The sequence below is a fragment of the Malania oleifera genome, chromosome 4, assembly GCF_029873635.1.
Source record: "Malania oleifera isolate guangnan ecotype guangnan chromosome 4, ASM2987363v1, whole genome shotgun sequence".
In the NCBI taxonomy this organism is placed as follows: domain Eukaryota; kingdom Viridiplantae; phylum Streptophyta; class Magnoliopsida; order Santalales; family Ximeniaceae; genus Malania; species Malania oleifera.
Window position 1 is genome coordinate 75631153 of NC_080420.1, and position 12980 is coordinate 75644132.

General features: G+C 41.5%; 1 protein-coding gene across 1 annotated transcript in view; it reads right to left on the minus strand.

Moving 5' to 3' along the window:
• Positions 1 to 12980, minus strand: part of LOC131153583 (myosin-1) — a 101348-nt gene that overhangs the window by 24191 nt on the left and 64177 nt on the right. The window lies entirely within an intron of this gene.

Below are 12980 nucleotides of genomic sequence, written 5' to 3' on the forward strand. Positions count from 1 at the left end.
CGTAAACCAAATAAGTGTGGTATGTATGGATGTATGTATTTGTTCCAGGCATTTGTAAAACAGCTATGTGGTGGCTAATTACCGTACGCTGAAATGTATAGGGACGTGAGTTCCAAAATGATTCCAGGTTTTATGAAATCGGCTAGGGGCAGCTAATTACCGTACGCCGAGAGTGACCGGCTCTATAACCGAGGGTGTGAAATATCACCAATCTAATTCCGGTTGGTCACCGAAGTGGTGTGAGCTATATGCTACATCGTATGTTGCAATGGATTCACAGTGGGCCTAGGTCGTTGCAGCGTAGTTGTGTATATGGCAATGTAATCGTGGTGAGACTAGGTGACCTTTGTGTAGTTGCGTATGTAGCAATGGATTCACTATTGGGCCTGAGTCATGGATCTTCGTAGCTGCATATGACAATGTAATCGCTGTGAGACTAGGTGAGCTTGTGTAGTTGCGTATGAAGTAATGGATTCACCATTGGGCCTTGATCGTCGCAGCGTAGTTGCGTGTGTAGCAATGTAATCGCTGTGAGACGAGGTAACCTGGTGTAGTTGCGAACTAGTGTGACGACATGACCGTATGTATGTATGTATGTATGTATGTTGGGTATCGTATGAGCTGGAATGGTTTTCCGAAAATACTGGAACTGTATGTATTTGTATGAAACTATACGAATTGTTTCAAACTGTATCGTATGTATAGTGTTATGAAGTATGTAAAATGACACTGGTATGTCACACACTGATATAAACTGTTTTCTTCCTTACTGAGAGGTGTCTCACCCCGAATGTACGTACAATATTTTTCAGGGCCTTCAGGTAGCGATAAGTAGCATCCTAGCGTCTGGGAGCAGGGGTGTCGTAGCTACTACTAGTACCTTTTAGGTACGAGTTTTGGTATCCAAGTTGTCGGGTTGGTTTTTGTAGACACCTGGGGTATATTTGTATTATGGGAATGTATATCCTAGCACGTGTAGACCCTGGTATGGTACCGTTTATGTATAAAAGACTGTATTCCGCTGCGTGTTTTGATGAGTATGGACGTTTATATGTACGTATATAGGGCATCCGTTTACCCCACGGGGTCGGACCCTCTTTGTATGTTGTATCATGTATGTTTAAATTGATACAGATACAGGTAAGGTTATTTAAATTCACCCTCGGGTCCCATTTCCAAGTTTGGGGCGTGACAGCTTGGCATCAGAGCTAACCAGGTTGTTAGATCTTGCAGATTGGTTAGGAGTATTGATGTGTACATACCAGAGTATAGGATGTAGGAAATGGGTAGTGTTGTTCTGTTACTAGACCGAGATTTTTCGGCGGTATTCCGTGTTTTTCCTAGGATGACGATTCCAGTAAAGGCAGGGCACACCATTGATGGATTTGTGTCGGTGTGACGGGGCAAGCTTAGACCTGTGAGAGTAATAGATGACATGATTAGGTCTATGATTGTGTTAACTGTGTACGATGTAAGAATTCTAACTGATTCCTATTCTGTTTTCAGAATGGAAGTCAAGGATAATAACTTGGAAAGTGGCTCCGAAGAGGCGCCAAGCGATGAGTCTCCTTCTGTGTCTCATGGTTTGGCGAGACAGGTGGTTCAAGAGATAGGATGGAGTGTTAGGAGACGTGAGAGTTCTCCTACTGATGCAGGGTGTACCATCGAGAGGTTCACACGCATGCACCCTCCGACATTTACGGGAGGACGGGATCCGATTGTGGCGGAGGACTAGGTCGAGAAGACCGAGAGGATTTTGGAAGTCCTCCACTGCACTGAGAAGCAAAAGGTTTTGTACGCTACCTTCCATCTGATTGGGGAAGCTGGGCGATGGTGGACAGCAGTGAGCTTGCTAGAGAGGCAGAGGGCTGGTCCATCTAGTATGATGTGGGCCGTTTCAAGGAGGTATTTTTTGAGAGATACTTTCCGGTCTCCACTTGGGATGCGAAGGCCGATGAGTTTTCAGGCCTGGTACAGGGTACCTTGACGGTGCAGAGGTATGCTTCCAGATATATCGAGTTATCTCGATTTGCACCGTACTTGGTTCCGAATGAGCACGAGAAGGCTCGAAAGTTTGAGAGGGGTCTGCGGAAAGACATCCGCCGTCTTGTGGAGATGCTGCAGATCCGTGAGTTCTCTGTCCTGGTGGATAAAGCCACCATAGTTAAGACCGACCTTCGGGGAGATGAGGTAGTGCAGGTTCAGGGGAAGAGGCCAATACCTTCTGGTCCTCAGAGTGGTCCTTGATAAGGTCCGTGGAAGAAGAAGAAGAGTTACAGCTATGGTTATCGGCAGAACACCGAGCGGCTGAATGCTCAGGGGAATCCATCCTCCGCACCATGCGCCAAGGGCCATAAATGGCATTATGGCGAGTGTTCGCCATTTTGGGGTGTCTGCTACATCTGTGGCCAGTCGGGCCACATGGTGAAGAATTGCCAGGAACCGAGGAGGATTATGCCTGCACCGAGTCAGAGCAGTGGAAGTAACCAGGTTCCGCAGGTGAATTTCTAGGCAACCACGACTCTGGCGAGAGTATATTCACTTACTCTAGCAGATGCGGAACACGCTGGGAACGTGGTGACAGGTACCTTGATATTGCTTTCAAATAGAGCTGTTGTTTTATTTGATTCGGGGGCAACCCATTCGTTCATATCTGCTAGTTTTGTGAAGTTGGGTGAGGTGGAAACCTGTGTGATGAATGAAATATTGTCTATGTCTACACCGACCGGGAGTGTAACGATTTGTAATAAGTTGTTAGGAAACTGCCCAGTGGTGATTCAGGAGAGACTATTACCGGCAAACCTTGTAGTATACGACATATCAGGTTTTGATGTCATATGGGGAATGGATTGGTTGTTTTCCAGCTATGCAGTGATTGACTGTCGAAAGAAGGTAGTAGTGTTCAGACCTCCTAGGAAGCAAGAGTAGAGTTCGTGGGATCATGTGTGCGTTCAACACCACATATTCTATCAGCTTTATAGGCGAGGAGGTTACTCTTGGATGGTTGTCAGGGGTACCTACCTTGTGTGAAGGAACTGCCGCGGGATGAGTTGAGACTCAAGGACATTCGGGTGGTCAACGAGTTTCCGGATGTGTTTCCAGACAACTTACCCAGTTTACCTCGGGATCGTGAGGTGGAGTTTACGACTGAGTTGCTGCCTGGTAGGGCACCGATCTCTAAAGCTCTGTACCGGATGGCTCTAGCAAAACTTCGAGAGTTGAAGGAGCAGTTGCAGGAATTACTGGATAGGGGATTCATTCGACCTAGTGTTTCGCCCTAAGGAGCTCCAGTACTATTTGTGAAGAAGAAGGATGGGTCGATGCGTATGTGCATTGATTACCGTGAGATCAATCTACGGTCAGGGTATCATCAGGTGAAGATTAGATCTAAGGATGTAGCGAAGACTGCTTTCCGAACCAAATATGGCCACTTTGAGTTCTTGGTCATGCCTTTTGAGTTGACAAATGCACCGGTAGTGTTCATGGATTTGATGAACAGGATTTTCCATGAGTACCTAGATCGATTCGTAGTGGTATTCATTGACGACATTCTGGTATACTCGAAGAGTACGGAAGAGCATGTGGAACATTTGAAGTTAGTGTTACAGATTTTGCAGGAGAAGAAGTTGTATGCTAAACTAAAGAAATGTGAGTTTTGGTTGAATCAGGTTGCGTTCTTAGGCCATGTGCTGTCTGAGGGCGGTATCTCTGTTGATCCTAGCAAGATTGAAGCTGTGGTCGACTGGGCTAGACCGAAGAGTGTACAGGAGGTTCAGAGTTTTCTGGGACTGGCAGGATACTATCGTCGGTTTGTGGAAGGTTTCTCTAAATTGTCTGCACCTCTGACACGATTGACGAAGAAAGGGGTGAAGTTTGACTGGACTAGTGATTGTGAGCAGTGCTTTCTCGAGTTGAAGCACCGGCTGGTTACTGCTCCGGTATTGACCATTACTTCGGGGAATGGGGATTTTGTGATTTATAGCGACGCGTTTCTAAAAGGTTTGGGATGTGTGCTTATGCAACAAGGTAAGGTGATAGCTTATGCTTCTCGACAACTTAAGGAATATGAGAAGAATTACCCTACGCATGATCTGGAATTGGCTGCTGTAGTTTATGCACTAAAGATCTGGCGACACTACCTGTACGGTGTTCAGTGTGAGATTTTCACTAACCACAAAAGCCTCAGGTACTTTTTCATGCAGAAGGAGCTGAACATGAGGCAGAGGCGGTGGCTAGAATTGATCAAGGACTACGATTGCATGATTAGTTACCATCCGGGAAAGGCTAATGTGGTAGCAGATGCGTTGAGTCGAAAGTCAGAACATGCAGCAGTATCTGCAGTTGTAGCTCAGCATCATGTTAGGCGAAATCTGGAAAGCCTGGGTGTGGAGTTGGTGGTTGGCAATCATCAGGCTTTTGTTGCTAGCTTGGTGATCCAGCCGACTTTGTTTGATCATACTAAAGTCGTGCAAGCTAATGATGCAGAGTTGGTTGAGATTTTGGAGAAAGTGCAGTGGGGTTTGCTGCGGATTTTAACATCTCTAACAGAGGTGTGTTGAGATTTGGGATCAGGATATATGTTCCAAGCAACGATGAAATCAAAAGGACGATTCTGGAAGAAGCGCGCCGTTCTATGTATATGGTACATCTTGGTAGTACAAAGATGTATCAGAACTTGCGCGAGACCTTCTGGTGGTCTGGTATGAAGAGGCAGATTGCTCAGTTCGTGGAGCAGTGTTTAACATGTCAGCAGGTGAAAACTAAACATCAGAGGCCGGCAGGGCCGTTGCAGCCTTTGCCTATTCTGGTATGAAAATGGGAACATATTTTCATGGACTTTGTTACTGGATTTCCGCCAACGCTTCACGGGCAGAATACTATTTGGGTAATTGTGGACAAGTTGACGAAATCTGCTCACTTATACCGATGAAGGTTAGCTACCCTTTGAGTAAGCTAGCTGATATGTATGTGCATAAGATTGTGAGAATGCACGGGGTAACAGTGTCCATTGTTTCAGATCGGGATTCGAGGTTTACTTCTTGATTTTGGAAGAGCTTGTAGGAAGCATTGGGGACGAAGCTTACATTTAGTACAGCGTTCCACCCCCAGACTGATGGACAGTCGGAGAAGACGATACAGATCTTGGAAGATATGTTACGGGCTTGTATATTAGACTTCGGTGGTAGTTGGATTCGATTTCTGCCACTAGTGGAGTTTGCCTATAACAATAGCTTCCAGGCTAGTATAGGGATGGTACCATTAGAGGCCTTGTATAGTCGGAGGTGTCGATCTCCTTTGTATTGGGATGAGGTCGGTGATCGTCAGGTTTTAGGACCTGAACTCGTGCAGCAGGCGTCTGAGAAGGTAGGTTTGATCTGGGAGAGGATTAGATCGGCTCAGAGTCGGCAGAAGAGTTACGCGAATGTTCGCCGCCGTGAGTTGGAGTTCGAAGTGTGGGGTAAGGTATTCCTTAGAATCGCTCCGATGAAGGGAGTGATGAGATTCGAAAGGAAAGGCAAGTTGAGCCTGAGGTATATCGGACCATTCGAGGTCATTGAGCGAGTGGGTCCGATAGACTACAGAGTTGCACTACCCCCAGCACTCTCGAGGGTCCATGATGTGTTTCACGTATCCATGTTAAGGAGGTACGTGTTGGATCCCTCACATGTTCTTAGTTATGATGAATTGGAAATTGGGAATACTTTAGTGTATGAGGAGATACCTGTTCAGATTCTGGACCGTAAACTTCAGAAGCTTCGTACCAAAGAAATACCATTGGTGAAGGTATTATGGGGAAACCACAAGGTTGAGGAAACTTCTTGGAAACTAGAGGCGGAAATACGCCGGAAGTATCCACAGTTGTTTGAGTAGTATTCGGATAGCAAGGTGGTATGAGTATGTATGTATGTAATCATCTGTTATTGTATTGTATTTAGTGGTTAGTCTTAGGGAGAGTCCTGTAGTTTTGTGAGCTCCTGAGACCGTGTATGTATGTGACCACGGTATTCCTCCACCATAAGTGAGGGCATGTATGTATGTATTGTAACGGGGCTGCGTATAAATGGCCGTCGTATTCTCTAGAGCATGTATGTATGTATCGTAGAGGGACTGCGTATAGATAGTCACCGTTTCACTTCAAAGTATGTATGTAGTAGTATGAATGTGATTGTAAAGAGAGATTGCAAATTTCGAGGACAAAATTTTTGTCAGGAGGGGAGATTGTAAGAACCCGAACCATGAGATGTGGCTTTATATTGTAAAATAGGGGTAAAAATGGAAATTCTGCAGACTTCGTCGATGAAGCCAACATTCGTCGACGAAGATTGAGGCTTTTTGTCGACAAAATTCAGAGGTTCGTCGACGAAGAAAAGTCGAGAGACGGAAATTGGAAATATAAGGCCTTGTCGACGAAATCTCCGATTGCTCGACGAAATCCCTGACTTTTCGTCGATGAAGGCACCTTTTCGTCGACGAAATCCCTCAGGTCAAAGGTCTATAAAAGGATCTTTTGGGTTTCTTCATTGCTAAGTTAATGGATTATCTCTCTCTCTCTCTCTCTCTACATTTCGGAGCTCTCTCTCTCTCTCTTCGATTCCTTCTCCGTTTGTCGCCGGATTCACAAATCCAAAGTTACTGCGAGGATCAGTGAAGGATTCTCTAAGTTTCTAGCAGATCGGAATCTCGTTTGGAGCGATTTCGGATTTCGAGCCAAAATCGAGATAAGGCTCGGTTTTCGTTTCTAATTCAATATATGAGTAGAAGTACGGATTGTAAGTATGTTTTGTACTATGGTTTGTAGGTTTCAGAGTCTCGGTTCGTAGTTTTGAGGACCATAGAGTTCGTAGTTGATTTTCGGGTTAAGGTAAAGGGATTCTGTTTATATCAGTCCATTTTTTAAATCAGGATCGGTAAGCATGTAGGCTACGATCGTATGTATGTTTTGACTACTTATTTGGGGAAATCTATCGGGTAAAAATGCAGAATTTTCAAGTTACAGTTTTTCGGGAAAATTGGGGATTTCGGGTATCATCTCTATTTTGTTTGGAAATCTGTTGGTTGTATTAAAACTGTATTATTGAGGTGACCGTAATCTATATTTGCATAAACTGTATACTTGAATTTGTAAATGATATAATTTGCCGTAAACCAAATAAGTGTGGTATGTATGGATGTATGTATTTGTTCCAGGCATTTGTAAAACAGCTATGTGGCGGCTAATTACCGTACGCTAAAATGTATAGGGACGTGAGTTCCAAAATGATTCCAAGTTTTATGAAATCAGCTAGAGGCGGCTAATTACCGTACGCCGAGAGTGACCGGCTCTATATCCGAGGGTGTGAAATATCACCAGTCTAATTCCGGTTGGTCACCAAAGTGGTGTGAGCTATATGCTACATCGTATGTTGCAATGTATTCACAGTGGGCCTAGGTCGTCGCAGCGGAGGTTGTGTATATGGCAATTGTAATCGTGGTGAGACCAGGTGACCTTTGTGTAGTTGCGTATGTAGCAATGGATTCACTATTGGGCCTGAGTCGTGGATCTTCGTAGTTGCATATGACAATATAATCGCTATAAGACTAGGTGACCTTGTGTAGTTGCGTATGAAGCAATGGATTCACCATTGGGCCTTGATCGTCGCAGCGTAGTTGCGCGTGTAGCAATGTAATTGCTGTGAGACGAGGTGACCTGGTGTAGTTGCGAACTAGTGTGACGACACTGACCGTATGAATGTATGTATGTATGTATGTTGGGTATCGTATGAACTGGAATGGTTTTCTGAAAATACTGGAACTCTATGTATTTGTATAAAACTGTACGAATTGTTTCAAATTGTATCGTATGTATAGTGTTATGAAGTATGTAAAATGACACTGATATGCCACACACTGATATAATCTGTTTTCTTCCTTACTGAGAGGTGTCTCACCCCGAATGTACGTACAATATTTTTCAGGACCTTCAGGTAGCGGTAAGTAGCATCCTAGCGTCTGGGAGCAGGGGTGTCGTAACTACTGCTAGTACCTTTTAGTATGAGTTTTGGTATCCAGGTTGTCGGGTTGATTTTTGTAGACACCTGGGGTATATTTGTATTGTGGGAATGTATATCCTAGCACGTGTAGACCCTGGTATGGTACCGTTTATGTATAAAAGACTGTATTTCGCTACGTGTTTTGATGAGTATGGACGTTTGTATGTATGTATATAGGGCATCCGTTTACCCCACGGGGTCAAACCCTCTTTGTAAGTTGTATCATGTATGTTTAAATTGATACAGAGACAGGTTAGGTTATTTAAATTCACCCCTGGGTCCCATTTCTGGGTTTGAGGTGTGACATAAATATTACTAATAATAATGGTCTTAAAGAAAAAAATACCCCCATTAACACAATCTAATTACTAAATTAACATATTCTCTCCAAAGACTCCCCCTCAAGCTATGGGCGTACAAATATCACCTAACCCCAGCTTGCAAGAAACATTAGACAAAGAGGGCAAAAATAAAGGCTTCGTTTCACAAAGGGAGTCCTCACGACCTTTTCCAACACAGCATCCCACACAAAATGATAGCCAACTTCTATGTGCTTTGTCCTAACATGAAATACTAGATTGCTAGCAATATAAATGGCAACTTGATCATCACAAAACATATCTATTGGCTTCATTACCAAGAATCCCATCTCTGATGTAAGAGACTTCAGCACATAAGCGTATGAGCCATAGCTCGATATTCTGCTTCAGCACTAGATCTTGCTACAATAGTCTGTTCCTTGCTACACCAACTCGCCAAGTAACAAGATTACCTCCCAGAAATGTACAATATCCAGTAGTATATCTTCGATCATCAACACATCTAGCCCAATTTCCATTAGAGTATCTCACTATCTCACATTTCTATTACATTTATAAATCAAACCTTTTCCAGGAGAGGCTTTGAGATACTGCAAAATCCTACAAACAGCATCCCTATGTGATTGTTTGGGATTTTCATAAACTAACTCACCACCCCACTGCAAAAGATATATTAGGTCTAATGACAGCCAAGTACCACACTTGTCTCCATTCAGTGGGCAAAATCCGAGTGACCAGAGTAGCACTGGATAAAGCCAAATGCAGAGATTACAACACTAAATTTATCAAACTAGGCTCAAGAAGGCTGCTTAAGACCATAAATGGCCTAATGCAACCTGCATACTTTACCATCCTCTTGCTAAGCAACATACCTGGGAGGTTGCTCCAAAAATACCTCTTTCTACAAATCTCCGTACAAGAAGGCATTCTTCACATCCAACTACTATGAGGGTCAATCAAATTAACTACCAATGAGATCAAGACACAAACAGAATTTAGTCGTGCAACAGGAGATAAGGTTTCAAAATAATCAATATCATATGTTTGGCTATACCCTTATGCAACCAACCGACCTTAAGCCATTCCATAGAGCTGTCAGGAAGATATTTGATGGTACGGACCCAATAACACCTAAGCACTCTTCAACAAAAAAGATCCACCAAGTCCATGTCCCTTGAGTGGTCGAGGAAACCATTTCTACATCCATTACACACTTCCACCCACAGTTAGCAAGAGCTTCAACATGTGAGGAAGGGATAGAAAATGAGGAAAAAGAACACATAGCAGTCATAGGATTAGGGAGGTGAAGAATTGAAATATAATGAACAATAGGATAAGCAACTAAGTATTACTAAGTTCTCAAGAACTCAACAAAGACACATTTAATAGCATGAGGAGAGAACTTATCCTGTCTAGTATATGTAACATGAACAGAACATATGCACCCAAAGACACGAAGCATAATAGAGAACATGGATGTTTTAGGGTATATGATAAAGAAAGGAATTAATCCCCTTAGAACACTTAAGGGTGCTATTGAGTGGAAAATCGGCTGTAAAAAAAGCGTTAGTCCAAAAGGTTATAGGAACATGTATATGAAGGAGTAAAGATCATGCTATGTCAAGTAAATGTCTATTTTTTAATTTAGCTACTCCATTCTACTGATGGGTGCGTATACATGATGTTTGATGAATAATCCCTATGGCCAAGCAAAAAGACTAAATCTTATTTTTAACAAATTCAAGTGCATTATCAAATTGAAAATTTTGAATACGAATGCCAAATTGAGTTTTTATTTCCTAGTAGAATGAGTAAATACATTCAAAAATTCAGACCTATGGTCATACACAAAAAAATCATTCACAAAGGACACAAAATATTGGTGACTAGTCAAATTCTTGAGTCTACATGAACCCTAAATATTTGAATGAATGAGAAAACAATCATTTACAATGAAGCTCGAATCTAGAAGGAAAAGATGTCCTAATATACTTTCCCAACTGACATACAAAACACTCAAGATGAGAAACAGACTTGAACATAGTAAAAACTTGTTACAGTTTTTGAAGGGACTGACAACCCAAACAAGCATGCCACTAATCAAGAGAAGCACCATGAGTAGAAATTGAGGAAGCCGTATGACAAGAACTGGACCCACAAATGAAAGAGGAATAAAAGGAAATAAGAGAATATTGCCAGAACTAGAAATCGGTGTAACCAAACCATCAGCAAGAGTAACCTTAGAGTGTAAGGTAGTGGGGTTCAAGTCTCAAACAAATTTGGACTACCTGTCAAATGGGAAGAGGCACCAAGGTCTATATCACCCAAGGTGAGGAGGACGAAGAGGCAAGCAGCCCGATTATACCTAAATGGGCCACAGTAGCACAAGATGTAAAAGACTAAGTTTGGAGTTGTTCAACCATACAAAAAAGGATTGTTAAACTCTGCTCTAGACACAATGGATGATGTACTCTATTATCAAATGGAGTGGCTAGGTGTGTTTGAGGTCTCAATAGTAGAATTTCCCCTCGCAAGAGACTTCTTGGCTTGAGGTGGTTACCCAAGGAGATCCCAACAGCGATCAATGATATGATTTCCCTTGGCACAATGTGTGCAACTACGACAATTGCCATGACAAACTCCTCTTTGTAATACACAACCACTACCACGACCACAATCCAAACCTTGTCCTCGTCTTCCAATACATCCTCTACTACGGTTAGAGGTAGTATCCATGGCTGACTTATAGTGAGAAGGAGCTTGAGAAGTCAGGAAGCACACACTAGCACAAACAGCACTTTCAAGACTTCAAAAAATCAGAACTAACAACACTTTGAACTCCCAAAAACAGAACTTCAATTGGCAGCTATGACTACAAAACTGAGCTTACAATATCATAGGAGGAATTACTTAGCCAGCAAGAGCAGGGCAGAAAACAGCAAACTACTGCGAGCCAAGGTGGTTAGAATCTTCCAATTCCTGATTCGATTCATACGATTCGTATCAATTCCACACTAAATTGATTTGAATCTTTACTAGTTAATCTAAAACAACTGAACTGCTGCCTAATCTGTTCATTCATCTCATGAATCTAATGAATTGATCAGAATCTAGAGATTAGCACAATTCTGGATCTATCATATCCTGATAGACCTGACTAGTTTAAAACCCTCAAAATAACATTTCCTCTTTTTATTTCTTTTATTTTTACCTGATTACCTTCCATTCCTTGTCTACCTTAGTTTAGTGCTAAAAAAGGGAGAAAAATATAGCTTTAAGTCTTATGCTGCCTTCACAGAATCATTCATCACTCTTGGAGTATAGTGTTCAGCCATTGAGAAGACGTGGTAGGACACTCATCAGCAAAAGTGGTATTCATGTTCCGTTGTGTTGTTAAGATTCAAAAGTTGGTTTTTTAGTAGCGTTCAACTAATATCTTTTTTTGAGGTTAATTTTTTTAATCTGAGAAAAAATTTGCATGATTTTTTTTCTAATTTTTTATGAACACCAAAAGTTCAGTTTTTTATCATTTTTTCTTGATTTTTTCCCTTAATAAGCATAAAGTTCATTTTTTTATTAGTATTTCTTGACTCATTCCCTTACTTTACAATTTTTTAGGGAAAGCACATGCATGAAATATGACTTTTTATCTCAAAATTTAAATGTATTTTACTATCTTCTGCTTTGTTCATATATCCATGTTGTTGCTTGTACTACATTATCCAATCCACCATACACTTACATTAATTATATGGAAGGTTATTTATATGAAATGGATAAATAGCCAGAGATTTATAGTAATGTATGAAAATCATATGCAGAGTACTGGTGCATTAGTGCATATGAAATTATGCATCTGAAATACAGACCCTTTAATTTCCTAATGTTGTAGAGAAAGGAGAGGGGATCAAAACCTCAACGACTCTAAGCTTCAACTATATTAATGATGGCAAGAAAAGTATATTAAGAGAAAGAAGATTTTGAAGACAACGAATATAGCAATTCAGCATCTTATCGCTCTCAATCGCTCTCTCTCTCTCTGCATGTTGATTAGAATCAATAAATGCTCCCAAGTTAGCACATGCCTTTCCTAAAGGAGGGCTATATCCAACAACTCAAATTTGTTCATCAGGGCATAATTATCAACAGTGCTAATATTTATCCTGATTGTAGCTATGCTAGGCTTACATTTAAATGAGTGGAACAGTGTGGAGTATTGGAGCTGCAATGAGTTGATTGGTAACTAAGGCATCATGAAAACAATGAAGCCCGCATTTTGTAAATAAATGTCATCAGGACTTGCCTAAAAACTTTGTTGTTGGTTGAATTTCTGCTTATTATTATTAAGTAATGTATACGCCTATATGATTGACTTTTTAAAATTGTTATTTTCTGTCCCAGTAATGTTGTTAGAACATTGGTTGGAAGCATTTTTCCATGCTTACAATTGAGCACTTTCGGGATGAATAAAAAAAATCAAAACAAAAAATTCATTCCTGGGAATAAGATTTTCATGATTTCATGAGTAGGTATGGTGCACATATTAGCAGTTTAGCTTGAATTAGTGAACATGATTGGATTTTTAAAAAATTCTTCCAGGTTACTTAACCTGTAAACTTGCAAAAATCTA